The following is a 12,821-nucleotide window of genomic DNA, read 5'->3' on the forward strand; positions in this document are numbered from 1 at the left end:
CAACAAACCTTAGCACCCGTTTCTTAGTGACCTTCTTAAATACATATGAAGAAATCCCTTCCTCCATTTGGGATCTTTTGCCAGAAACACTGTCCATGACTGATTTACACTCCTTAAACCCAGGTCCTTCGTGCTCACCAAGAGATGCAAGTGGTTATTTTACCTAACCCAATTGCTAGATAGATGGATCGAATCGCCCCTGCCTTACAAAAATTCTATACCCGGGGATTATTATTCAGAGTGTAAATAGAACAAGTCACGGACAGGAATGCTTCAGTGAAAAATCGTACTTTTATTTATTTGGTCTAACATACACTGGCTAAAACATGCACTACTAAACGAAAATCCCTGTCTCTGTGGAGACTAAAATCCAGGTTACAAACAACATACATACACTACAGAACTGAGGACCTGTAACATGCAGTAATTCCCTTGTTGCTATGGTGGATTTTAACTCCACCCCTACCAACGAATTATCCAGTTGCATAAGCCCCTTTGCCTGGCTAAAACCAAATGAAGCTTCCTCCCCAGAATAGCCCCGAAAAAGCTTCACTTCTGAGAAAAACCCTGAGCCCTTGCACCTCACCCAGGTTGAGAAACTCGCGACCATGCTCACCACCACACACAGTTGGTCTCAATCGCTCAGCTCAGCTGTGGGAAGTCACTGCCTGGAGGCTGTACCCTGTGAGGGGTATGCGGTTCTCAGTCTCAGCGGCTTCTTCTGCGGAACTGCGGCTTCCTCCTCTGGTACTTCTTGTTACGTCAATCTTGGTGGAGCGAGAGGGAGCGAGAGAATGGTGGAAAAGAGTCTATCTTTATAGGAGTCTTGCTACCCCTAACTTTCCCGCCAATCTTTAAAATCCTTTTGTTTCTAAGCACTCCGGTGCTTAGTCAGTGATGGCCATCATCAGACCCATGTGTATTCTATGAGTGGACTAATGACCCAGAGTCTGGGACATATCTCGGTCTTTGTGTTAGGAAAAAATTGGTTTCTCTTCGGCTGGCCAGGCTAGTGAGTTCATTGTTCTGCTTCTCTTCTGAGATGGAGGTGAGAAGTGCTTTTGCATATTAGAGTGGCTTTCTAATCTGGTTACTGGCTTCAAATTAACGAGTGCCTCAGATTCCTGAGCCCCTTTGTCAATGGCCCTCTTCCTTTTGCTAGGACTGGCGGGCGAACCCATACATCCTGGATTTTGTCACAGCCAACTGCCATGCGGTCTCTAGAGTTTTAACAAAGCAGCTTTTTCACGTATCTGCACAGGGTGATCCCATCACAGGGATAATAACCTCAGAAAAAACCCATAAAGTCCACAAAATATTCGACTGAGTCCATTCTTTAAACAGAGACTTTGCGATCTGTTCAGAAGCCCACAGGCCGGGTTTAACAAGTCAAATCATGGGGAGATTTGGGCGAGAGCGCGGGCTCGAGTCAGGAGCGGGCTTTCCACACGGCACCAACCCTGGCCACATCAATCCCGCCGCGTGTGGAGAAATCGCAGCCTCTGAGTGAAGAAACTTCTCATCTCAGTCCTAAATGGCCGGCCCCTTATTCTGAGACTGTGACCCCTGGTTCTAGACTTCACAACCAGGGGATACATCCTCCCTGCATCCACCCTGTCAAGCCCTGTAAGAATTTTGTGTGCTTGTAAGTTGCTAACATTTATCTTGCATTTAAATGGAAGGTAACTGAATCCTACTTTTAAATCATCATTGGTCCAAATGGTAAGATGCCATTGGATTGGATTCACCAAAATTATTGAAAGGAGAGGGGGTTTTAAGAAACATTTAAAAGTTTGTTCTTCTTTATTCCAGGTCTGCTTTTTCCCCATGTGAGAACTCCAATCTTCATTTTGCTCTAACATTTTTATAAAGTTAGAATTTTAAGAGCTTACCCACTTGTTCACTGTCTGTGAGAAGTCTGCATTTTGATTGGCTGCTTAGACAGCTTGTTGACGTCACAGCAGCTTGTACAAGGAGATCCCCACTATACTTCATTGATTTGAATTGAAGGTTGGAAAACCCGAACTTCTCAACACAGAGATTGCGAGATCTTTGTCTGCAGCTTATTTTGGAGTCTTTGCTTCACCGTCGACCGCAAATCTCGGGCCATTGTATTCTTAAGGGACAAGCGCAGCCAATACACAAGTCTTCACTGATTTTATTTTTTCTTGTTTTACAAATGTGAATTTTCATTAAATTCGCCTCACTTTGTTTTGCGACCTCTAGGCCCTGCCCAATCCTCTCCCTTGTCCTCATCACCTCTTTTTTTTCAGACACAGCTCTCCATACATCCCCACAACCATACTGACTGCAAACTTGCCAGAGGAATTATTTTTCCTCTTTTCCTTCCCCTCTCTTCTCCCAACAACTTGCATTTATATAGTGCCTTTAAAGTAATAAAACATCTCGAGGCGCTTCACAGGAGTGTTATCAAACAAAATTTGACACTGAGCCAGATTGGTCAAAGAGGTAGGTCTTAAGAGCCCGACTCTCTTACAACTGCACTTATGAACTCCCAACTGTCCAGCCTTTGGCCCTCCATTCACCATGACATCTCTGCAGCTACTCTTAAAACAATTACTCTCTCACCAGATGTAACGGAGCAGGGAAGAGAAGCTATTGCAGGTGATTCTCTGGCTACGACTGGATAGATAAGAATGAAACCAGGCAAGTGCAGTCGCATTCAGCTGGACAATGGAGGAGAGGCGTTGGAAGAGGATGGAGTGGTCAGCTGTGTCAAAGGCTGCAGACAGGTCAAGAAGGACGAGTTAGGATTGTTTACCTCGATCACAGTCACATAGGATATAATTTGTTACTTTGGTAAGAGCCGTTTCGGCACTGTGACAGGGGTGGAAACCTGACTGGAGGGAATCAAACATGGTGTTACTGGAAAGCTGGACACAGATTTGGGAGGTGGCAGCATTCTCAAAGGTTGGAGATGGGGCGGTAGTTGGAAAGGACAGAGGGGTCAGGGTTTTTTTTTGAGGAGAGATGTGATGACGGCAGATTTGAAGGTGAGGGGAACAGTACCCGAGGAGCGAGCACCAGTAACAATATTAGCTAACGTGGGCACCAGGAAGGGAAGTTGGGTGGTCAGCAGTTTAATGGGAATAGGGTCGAGGGAGCAGGAGGTGGGTCTCATGGACAAGTTGAGTTCAAAGAGTGCATGAGAGGAGATAGGAGAGAAACTAGAAAAAGATATGAGTTTGTGGGGGGGGGGGGAGGGGGAGACCTTAGAGGAAGTTTGGCTCAGTGAGCTAGAGGAAGGGAGGGAAACAGCATAGGCAGCTGAATGGATGGTCTCAATCTGAGTGACAGAGAAGTCCATGAGCTTCTCGCACTTGTTCTTGGAGGAGATGGGATATGCCATGCCCAATTAACTTTCCCTCCCATAGTTGTAAAACTTTACCCGGACTTCTGTTTTTTACAACTATCTAATCTTCTCATACCATTTACACCCATCCCTCTGTGCTCATAATCTTGCCTGATCTCACCTTTTTCCTTCCTGCTGCAAGCTTTCCCAATTCCTTAATCAGTTATAACTTTTTTTAATCTCTCATTTTACTGCACCTTGCAGCCCGGGCCCGCCCCTCTCCTCTTCATGCCTCTTCCTCCCTAATATTCACTACCTGGCTGATCTGTCTTCAATCTCCACCTTCAACTTTAATGCTGCCTTGGCACCTTCCCTGATTGGCACTTGTCCAATCTCCTTTTAGCCCCTACTGCAGTCCAGGTTTTTTATCATCAAACACTGTGAGGCTACATTTTATCAAGTTTGTAGGTAATATGGTGCACAGACTGCATGCGAAGCCTATTCCAGTACAGCTCTATTGCAAGGAAATTGCTTGAAACTATGACAACACCTAGGCTTTCTTTGTATTTCTAGTGCTCACAGGATAAAATACTACTTTCATCTGCAAACATCAAACACACTACACTGCAGGGAAGGAAAGTCCATTACTGCTATAACTCTTTGGCAGAGTTTATGATGCACATTCATCATTCTCTTCTAAACCTGTTTTATTTCTAAACCCCTTTATTGATGGCTGCTTACATCCAAGCAATAGGAAACAGGAAAGCTGGGTGGTACATACTCCATCAAAAGTTTTGCACATCTTCAGCACTTCTATACAAAAAAATGGAAATATTTTACACCCTACCATGTAAGGTATCTTAACCTATCAACATCTTTTTAGCAGAGTTTCTATGTTATGTCTTTTCTCATAACTGCTGGACCTTACCAGCTAAGCATCTAAGACTATGAGCTAGAAGTTATTGTAAGCGGTTCTTCATCATTTGGAAAACTCTTGCCAAGTGCACTAAACAGGTGATAAATCTCTTCTAGTACCATGGTATAGCACCATCCCCAACTCCTCACACATTCCTTCTAGGTGCGATGAGCTTGTTTTGGTTGGTGATGTAATGGAGCCATAGCTATGCTTCATACCAATGCGCTGGTCATGGTACCGACCCCAGCACCACCCCGCAGGTTTACACGAAGGACTGCAGAGCCAGCTCATGTATGGAACCAGTTCTCATTGTAAGCCGATAGTTTTGTTGTGTTTGTCCAACCTCACTGTGTCAACCCAGTTAGATACCTTTTTTACTTCGCCAGATTTCTAGAGGAAGGTGGCTAGGGCTCTGATGAATTCTTGGTGCTTCACATCCTTGACTCTCAGCACGTAAAATATATCCCATAATGATTGACAGCTGTATTCCCAGGGGCCTTAATTCTAGAATGCATCCTGGAGACTTCTCTCAATATCATGAGTTTTATCTAAGGATCTTAACTCTGCGGATTGGTCATTTGTATCACCCGCAAATAAGAGCATCCTCAAGATCTACTGAAAGTGTGTTTCATCCAAGATTCCTGTTGCTTATCAAGCTGTATAAGAAATATGTTCTGAAAAGGTTAATTTAATCCCTGGTAGACCAATACTGTTCTTTTAAATTAGTTTCAGCCTGAACACAATATTCTAATGTGATGCTTTCTTGGTCTTTTGCTCTGGAGCAATCAAAGTCACAATGAAAGGCTAATTGTTAATCTCTGGAATTCTACCTCAGATATGATGGATTTAAAGGCGCACATTCTGATTACTAGAAGGCTTGGCCTGCTATGATCAAGGTCCTTTTGCTGTGATTACAAGGCTAGAATTTGGAACAAAGCTTGAAAAGTAACACATCTAACTTTGATTTCATTTAAGTATGCTGTAGCATCAACCTTCTTGTAAAATAGGTCCTTATTACTTTATTTTGATCAAATTGCTTATGTGAGCAGTAAATAACAGAGAGAGGACAGATCCTCCATTACTCTGTCCAAGTGACCATTCTTGGTGTGTGAACCTGAATGAGTGCCAGTAGATTGTTCAATCACGGAAACATCACTGCCAGGCATGCTCCTAACCTGAAATCCCAATCAGGAGTGGAAATCATGGCTATATTAGCCCTTTCTAGTCTAAGGATGTTGAGGCCATTTGTAGAACCCTAAGATATCTCCATCGACTCCAATGATAAACATATGGTAGTGTCATGTTGCTGACCTTTTGACCCCTCGAAGCCTATCCAGTATCTATAAGGCTCCAGTTAAGAGTATGATTGAATACTCACTAAAGGATGGTTGCAGCTGCAATATCACTCCAAGCTCAACACCATCAAAGACAGTGCAGTTTGCTTGATTGGCCCCCCTGTCACTAGCCCCTCCATCATTGGTGTACTGTTGCTGCAGTATGCATGATCTACAGGTTGCACTGAAGCAACTCGGCAAGGGTACTTTAACAGCACCTCATTCCCCTCTACCATTGAGAAGGACAAGAACAGCAATGTCATGGGAACACCATCATTTCTAAGTTGCACACCATCCTGACTACTACTCTTCTATCATTGCCATTGGGTCAATATCCTGAAATTCTCTATCTAGCACCATCACATCAAGGACTACAGCAATTCAAGGAGAAGTCCCACCACTAACTTCTCAGGGTAACTGGGGATGGGCAATAAAGGTGGCCTTGCCAACGACATCACATCCTGAGAACAATGGCATGGAATTAGCGGTCAGGATGGCGGCAAACTGGCAGCGTTCGCCGTCATTCCACCTTTGAAACTGACCACAACTTCGGAAATTGGCGCACATGCATGCAGAAATCCTGCAGTTGTGGTCTGTCATTCACAGCTCCAACACAGGCTGCGCTTTGCCCACCCGCAGAGTCGGCAATCGGTGTAATCGCTTAAATCAGGGAAACTTGACAAAAACTTCGGCTTCTCCGCAGTAAGTACCGTGTTAAATTCCCCACTAAAAGTTAGACCCAAATGGATTAGGTGTAACTGGGGTTTTAACAGCGTATTAACTGCTGAACAAAGTTTGTGGGCCTGAAAAACTAATTTTTATTTTGTTCAGTATCAAATTTATCCATTTTTATTAAAAATTAAAATTTTGAAGAAACTTTTTAAAGTTTGTTCATCTTTGTCTTTTCCCCATGCACGAGCCCCAATCTTTGTTTTGCTCTCTCTAACATTTTTTAAAAATTGGAATTTTAAGATCTTACTCACTTCCTTGTTTGCTGTCTGTGAGAATTCAGCATTTTGATCGGCTGTTTCGACAGCTTGTTGACATCGCAACAGTTCACATAAGGGGATTCCCACTGACTTCCGCTGATTTGAATTGTGTTACACTTATAATAAATGGTCAGACTGAGTACTGTGTATAATGAGCAAGTGTGACCTTAACTCCTTTATTGTAGTTCCAGAGTGCGGGTACCTCGTGGGTGACCTGCTTATATACTGTGTTCCCAAGGGATGCTGGGATCCCTTGGGACTCCAACAGGTAGGCCGTCTGGTGGTCAGGTGTGATGCAGGTTACAAGGGGTTACATACAGAACATCATTCCCCCGTGAAATCAACAGTACACTTATTTACAAGTTGAAACGATCTGGGGCTTTGTGCTCCCTTGTCGATCGTCTCGGTACAAATGCTGATGTGGGTGGATTGATCAGTTCTTCATTGGGCTGTTGGGCAGCCGGCTTTGCCGGGCTGCTTGGGGATGATGAGTTCGATTTCGTGGTCAACTGTGATGTCAGTTGCCACTTGTGTGTGTGTGTGTTGAAAGATCAAAGTTGGTGGTGTCCTCTTCAGGTTGTTCGTAGCTGTTGGTGAACCGCAATTTGATTTGGTCCAAGTGTTTTCTGTGCGTTTGGCCATTGGTCAGTTTGACCTGAAATACCCTACTCCCCTCTCTGGCTGTGACCGCGCCAGCGAGCCATTTGGGACCATGTCCATAATTGAGCACAAACACAGGATCATTGATCTTAATATCACGTGACAAATTTGCGCGATCATGGTACACACTTTGTTGATGCCGCTTGCCCTCCACGTGATCATGGAGATCAGGATGGACCAGAGAGAGCCTTGTTTTAAGCACCCTTTTCATGAGCAGCTCAGCTGGGGGAATCCCGGTGAGTGAGTGGGGTCTGGTGCGGTAGCTGAGCAGCACTCGGGACAACCAGGTCTGGCACACACATGACTCTAAATCTGAGTCGATGCCAGGCCATCACACGTGGGATCTGGCTATGGTTTTAATCATTACGATGCCTAGATGGGTGTTGTGCAGTTCACAAATGAATGTGTCTCTGCCTGCCCCACAAGAGACAGTCCGTCTGCAGGGACAGCTCATCTTTGCGTCTGTGGAACGGCTTAATCGCTTCCTGCATCTCCACTGGGACACTGGACCAGCTCCCATGGATGACACAGTTTTTTTTACCAGGGACAGTGAAGGATCCTGGCTGGTCCAGGTCCTGATTTGTCGGGCCGTAACAGAGGATTTCTCGTTCTCAAATGCCTCCATGACCATGAGCAAGTCTGCTGACTGTGCCATTTCCACCCCGGTGGTGGGCAATGGTAGCTGACTGAGAGCATCTGCGCAGTTCTCTGTGCCCCATCTGTGGCGGATTACATAGTTGTATGCCGACAGCGTGAGCGTCCATCTTTGGATGCGGGCAGAGGCATTGGTATTAATCCCTTTGCTCTCCGAGAATAGCGATATGAGCGGCTTGTGGTCAGTTTCAAGCTCGAACTTGAGGCCAAACAAGTACTGGTGCATTTTTATTACCCCGTAAACGCAAGCCAGAGCCTCTTTTTCAATCATGCTGTAGGCCCTTTTGGTCTTGGACAAACTCCTGGATGCATACGCAACTGGTTGCAAAATTCCCAATTCATTAGCCTATTGTAACACACACCCGACCCTGTATGACGACGCATCGCAAGCTAAAACTAGTAATTTACATGGGTTATACAGGACAAGTTTGTTAGAACACAATAAGTTTCTGGCTTTCTTAAAGGCAGCCTCTTGTGAATTCCCCCATACCCAGTCGTCTCCCTTGCGCAGTAGCGCATGTAGGGTTTCTAGCTTGCTGCTTAACCCAGGTAGGAAATTACCGAAGTAATTAAGGAGTCCCAGGAACGACCGCAGCTCCGTCACATTCTGTGGTCGCGTTGCGTTCTTGATGGCCTCCGTCTTGGCGTCGATGGGTCTGATGCCGTCTGCTGCGATTCTCCTTCCTAAGAATTTGCTTCCTGTGCCATGAAAACACATTTCGAGCGTTTCAACCTGAGCCCCACGCGATCTAACCAACTAAGAACCTCCTCCAGGTTCTTCAAGTGCTCCATGGTGTCCCGACCTGTAACTAATATGTCATCTTGGAAGACCACTGTGCAAGGAACCGACTTTAGCAGGCACTCCATGTTCCACTGAATCGCGAACGAGCACCGGTTGTAAATAAACAGACCTTTGTGCATGTTGATGCAGGTGAGGCCTTTTGAGGAGGACTCCAGCTCCTGCGTCATGTAGGCCGAGGTCAGATCCAGCTTGGTGAATGTCTTCCCTCCAGCCAAGGTCGCGAATAGGTCGTCTGCCTTGGGTAGCGGGTACTGGTCCTGCAGCGAAAAACGGTTAATTGTTACTTTATAGTCCCCACAAATTCTAACCGTACCGTCTTCCTTGAGTACCGGAACAATTGGACTAGCCCAGTCATTGAATTCCACCGGCGCGATGATGCCTTCACGTTGCAGCCTGTCCAGCTCGATTTCTACTTTTTCACGCATCATGTACAGTACCGCCCGAGCCTTGTGGTGGATGGGTCGGGTACCGGGAACCAAATGGATCTGCACTTTCACCCCCGAGAAGCTTCCAATGCCTGTCTCGAATAACGAAGGAAACTTGCCTAGAACCCGGGTACATGCGGTGTCGTCGGCGGACGAAAGCACTCGGATGTCATCCCAGTTCCAGTGGATTTTCCCCAGCCAGCTTCTGCCAAACAACGTGTGGCCATCACCTGGCACAATCCACAGCGGGAGTTCATGTACTGCTCCATCATAGGAGACTTTGACTTCAGCACTGCCAATTACAGGGATTAGTTCCTTTGTGTAAGTCCTTAGTTTGGTGTGAATGGGGCTGAGCTTGGGCCTGTGTGCCTTCTTTCCCCACGTCCTGTCGAAGGCCGTTTTACTCATTATGGACTGACTTGCTCCCGTGTCCAGCTCTATAGACACTGGAATACCGTTCACTTCAACTTTCAACATTATTGGTGGGCATTCCGTTGTGAACGTGTGTGCCCCGTACACCTCTGCCTCCTCCGTATGAGTTTCCAATTCCGTCCGATCTACTGTGGATCGATCTTTCTCTGCAAAGTGGTGGTTTGCAGAGTTTGCAGCTCGCCTGCACATTTATTGGAGGTGTCCCATTGTTCTGCAGCCATTGCACGCATAGTGCTTAAAGCAGCATTGATGGGGCCGATGATCACCTCTGCAGCGCCAACAGGGTGTTAACTGCCTCGCATTAACAGATGATGGCAGACTCTGGGTCAATTGAGGTCGGGCCACAGCAGCCGGCGTGTACATTCTGCCCTGTACATTTCTGCTCAAAACCGACGTTACTTTATGCACAGTACTGGCCAAAACTTTTGTTCTGCGAAACCTGCTTGGTGTTGTCGCTGCTGGACATAAATGCCTGGGCTATCGTTATGGCTTTACTCAGATTCAGAGTTTCTACAGCCAACAGTTTGCGAAGGATTGTCTCATGTCCGATGCCCAGTAAAATAAAGTCTCTGAGCATTTGTTCTAGGAATCCCTCAAACTCACAATGCAAGGCAAGGCAAGGTGCCTTAGTTCGGCGACTTCCTGGCCCTCCGATCGTTGACACGTGTAGAACCGATATCTCGACATCAAAGCGCTTTCCTTAGGATTTAGGTGCTCCCGGACCAGCGTACACAGTTCTTCGTAGGATTTCTCCGTTGGTTTTGCTGGGGCCAGGAGATTCTTCATGAGGCCATAGGTTGTTGTCCCACAGACAGTTAGGAGGATCGCCCTTCGTTTGGTCGCATTCCCGTCCCCTTCCAGCTCGTTGGCCACAAAGTATTGGTCGAGTTCCCCTCTGAGAACTTCTCAAGGATGCCGACTGTTCTTTGCATTTTCACGCGGTTGTAGGTTACCTCGTCGCCAATTGTTACATTTATAATAAATGGTCAGATTACTGTGTGTAATGAGCAAGTGTGAGCTTAACTCCTTTATTAAGGTTCCAGAGTGTAGGTACCTCGTGGGTAGCCTGCTTATATGCTGTGCTCCCAAGGGATTCCAGCATCCCTTGGGACTCCAACAGGTAGGCCCTCTGGTGGTCAGGTGTGATGCAGGTTACAAGGGGTTAAATACATAACAAATTGAATGTTCAAAAACCAAAGTTCTTGACACAGATTGCAAGATCCTTGTGCAAAGCAGACTTCGGAGCCAGTGGTAAACGCCTTTGCTTCGCTGCTGACCTCAAATTCCGGGCCAATTTTTAAAAAATTACCATCCAGGGATCCTTTTTGGATCTTCAGGCTTCTAAGCTTCTTTGTATAGGGGCACTAAGAATGGCTTAAGAAATAATCTTAAATTGTTACTGTCATTTCTAAGAGGTTGCTGCGAAGAGTTGTAGGAATGATAGATGCCTTCTTTGTGTTTAAACCGTCAATCCTGTTTATATAAAGTGCAAGTTGATTAGTGATCTGTTAGTATATTGCCAAACTTACCATTTCAGTATTTGTTCATCTGTAAATTAAACTAGATGAGTACTTTTAGCCTGTACACAGAAATGAAGGGCTGGGTTTTCGGTTCCTGGCTGCCGCCGTTTTCACCCCAGAGGGGTGGTAATGGCAATGGGAAAGCATTTCTGGGTGGTCGGCCAGTATCCATCGCCCTGCTGGGACATTTGGTGCCATGTTTGCGGGGGCACGAAGTAGTACCGCCCGGGAGAGGCCAGCCAGTGTGCAATACCCCCGGTTGCGACACTGCCTCAATATTTGATACTCGCCCGACCCGTAGCCCCCCACAACGCACCTAGTGGGACCGCCTGTGAAAGCTGGCGGTTCCAGCTGTAGTGGCCACAGTGTGGAAAGGAATGTCTAAGGTAAGTGCGATTTAAACATTTTTTTTTTCGCGCTTCATGTGCATGTGGTGCGAGGGAAGTATTGGGAATATTTTTGGTGGGTTTTTTTCAAAATTTTTTTCTCCGAAGCCTCTCTTAGTGCGCTCCAAGGCTCACTGTTTACCTCGGGATTTTCATTTTCTCAGCCGGCCTACCATCCTAAGAGGTGGGGAACACCTCCCTTAGTGCTGCGCTCCACACGCGGGGCCCAACTGGTGAATTTTGTAGCTGGAGACACAAACCATTTCCTCGTGCAAAATTTACCGCTCCACCTGGATTAACACCACAACAGAGGCGCGATTGAATTTCTCCCCCATAGTGTTGTGGTATTTCCTGCCTTCTAAGATAATGGGAGAGCCTGGTGAGCATCCCATAAATTCTTCAGTGAATGATTTACACAATTTCAGGTTGTTTGACCTGGACTATGCTTCCCCTGCATCAGAGAACAGAGATGCAGGCTTTGGTTCATAAAACACTTGATCTAGAAATTGTAGTCTAGCTTTGTAAGAAGATGTTGGGGAAATGATGGAAAGTTTGGGTGTGAATGAGTTTGGAAGATTATAGAAACATAGAAAATAGGTGCAGGAGTAGGCTATTCAGCCCTTCGAGCCTGTATCACCATTCAATATGTTCATGGCTGATCATTCCCACAGTACCCCTTTCCTGCTTTCTCTCCATGCCCCTTGATCCCCCTAGCCGTAAGGGCCATATCTAACTCCCTCTTGATTATATCCAATGAACTGGCATCAACAACTCTCTGTGGCAGGGAATTCCACAGGTTAACAACTCTCTGAGTGAAGAAGTTTCTCCTCATCTCAGTCCTAAATGACCTACCCCCTTATCCTAAGACTGTGTCCCCTGGTTCTGGACTTCCCCAACAACGGGAACATTCTTCCCGCATCTAATTTGTCCTTTTCTTCCCACATCTAATTTGTCCAGTCCCGTCAGAATCTTATATGTTTCTATGAGATCCCCTCTCATCCTTCTAAACTCCAGTGTATAAAGGCCCAGTTGATCCAGTCTCTCCTCATATGTCAGTCCAGCCATCCCGGGAATCAGTCTGGTGAACCTTCGCTGCACTCCCTCAATAGCAAGAACGTCCTTCCTCAGATTAGTAGACCAAAACTGAACACAATATTCCAGGTGAGGCCTCACCAAGGCCCTGTACAACTGCAGTAAGACCTCCCTGCTCCTATACTCAAATCCCCGAGCTATGAAGGCCAACATACCATATGCCTTTTTTACCACCTGCTGTACCTGTATGCCAACTTTGAATGACTGATGAACCTTGACACCCAGGTCTCATTGCACCGCCCCTTTTCCTAATCTGCCGCCATTCAGATAATATTCTGCCTTCGTGTTTTTGCCCCCA

The sequence above is a fragment of the Pristiophorus japonicus genome, chromosome 10 (assembly GCF_044704955.1).
Source record: "Pristiophorus japonicus isolate sPriJap1 chromosome 10, sPriJap1.hap1, whole genome shotgun sequence".
NCBI classification, from domain to species: domain Eukaryota; kingdom Metazoa; phylum Chordata; class Chondrichthyes; family Pristiophoridae; genus Pristiophorus; species Pristiophorus japonicus.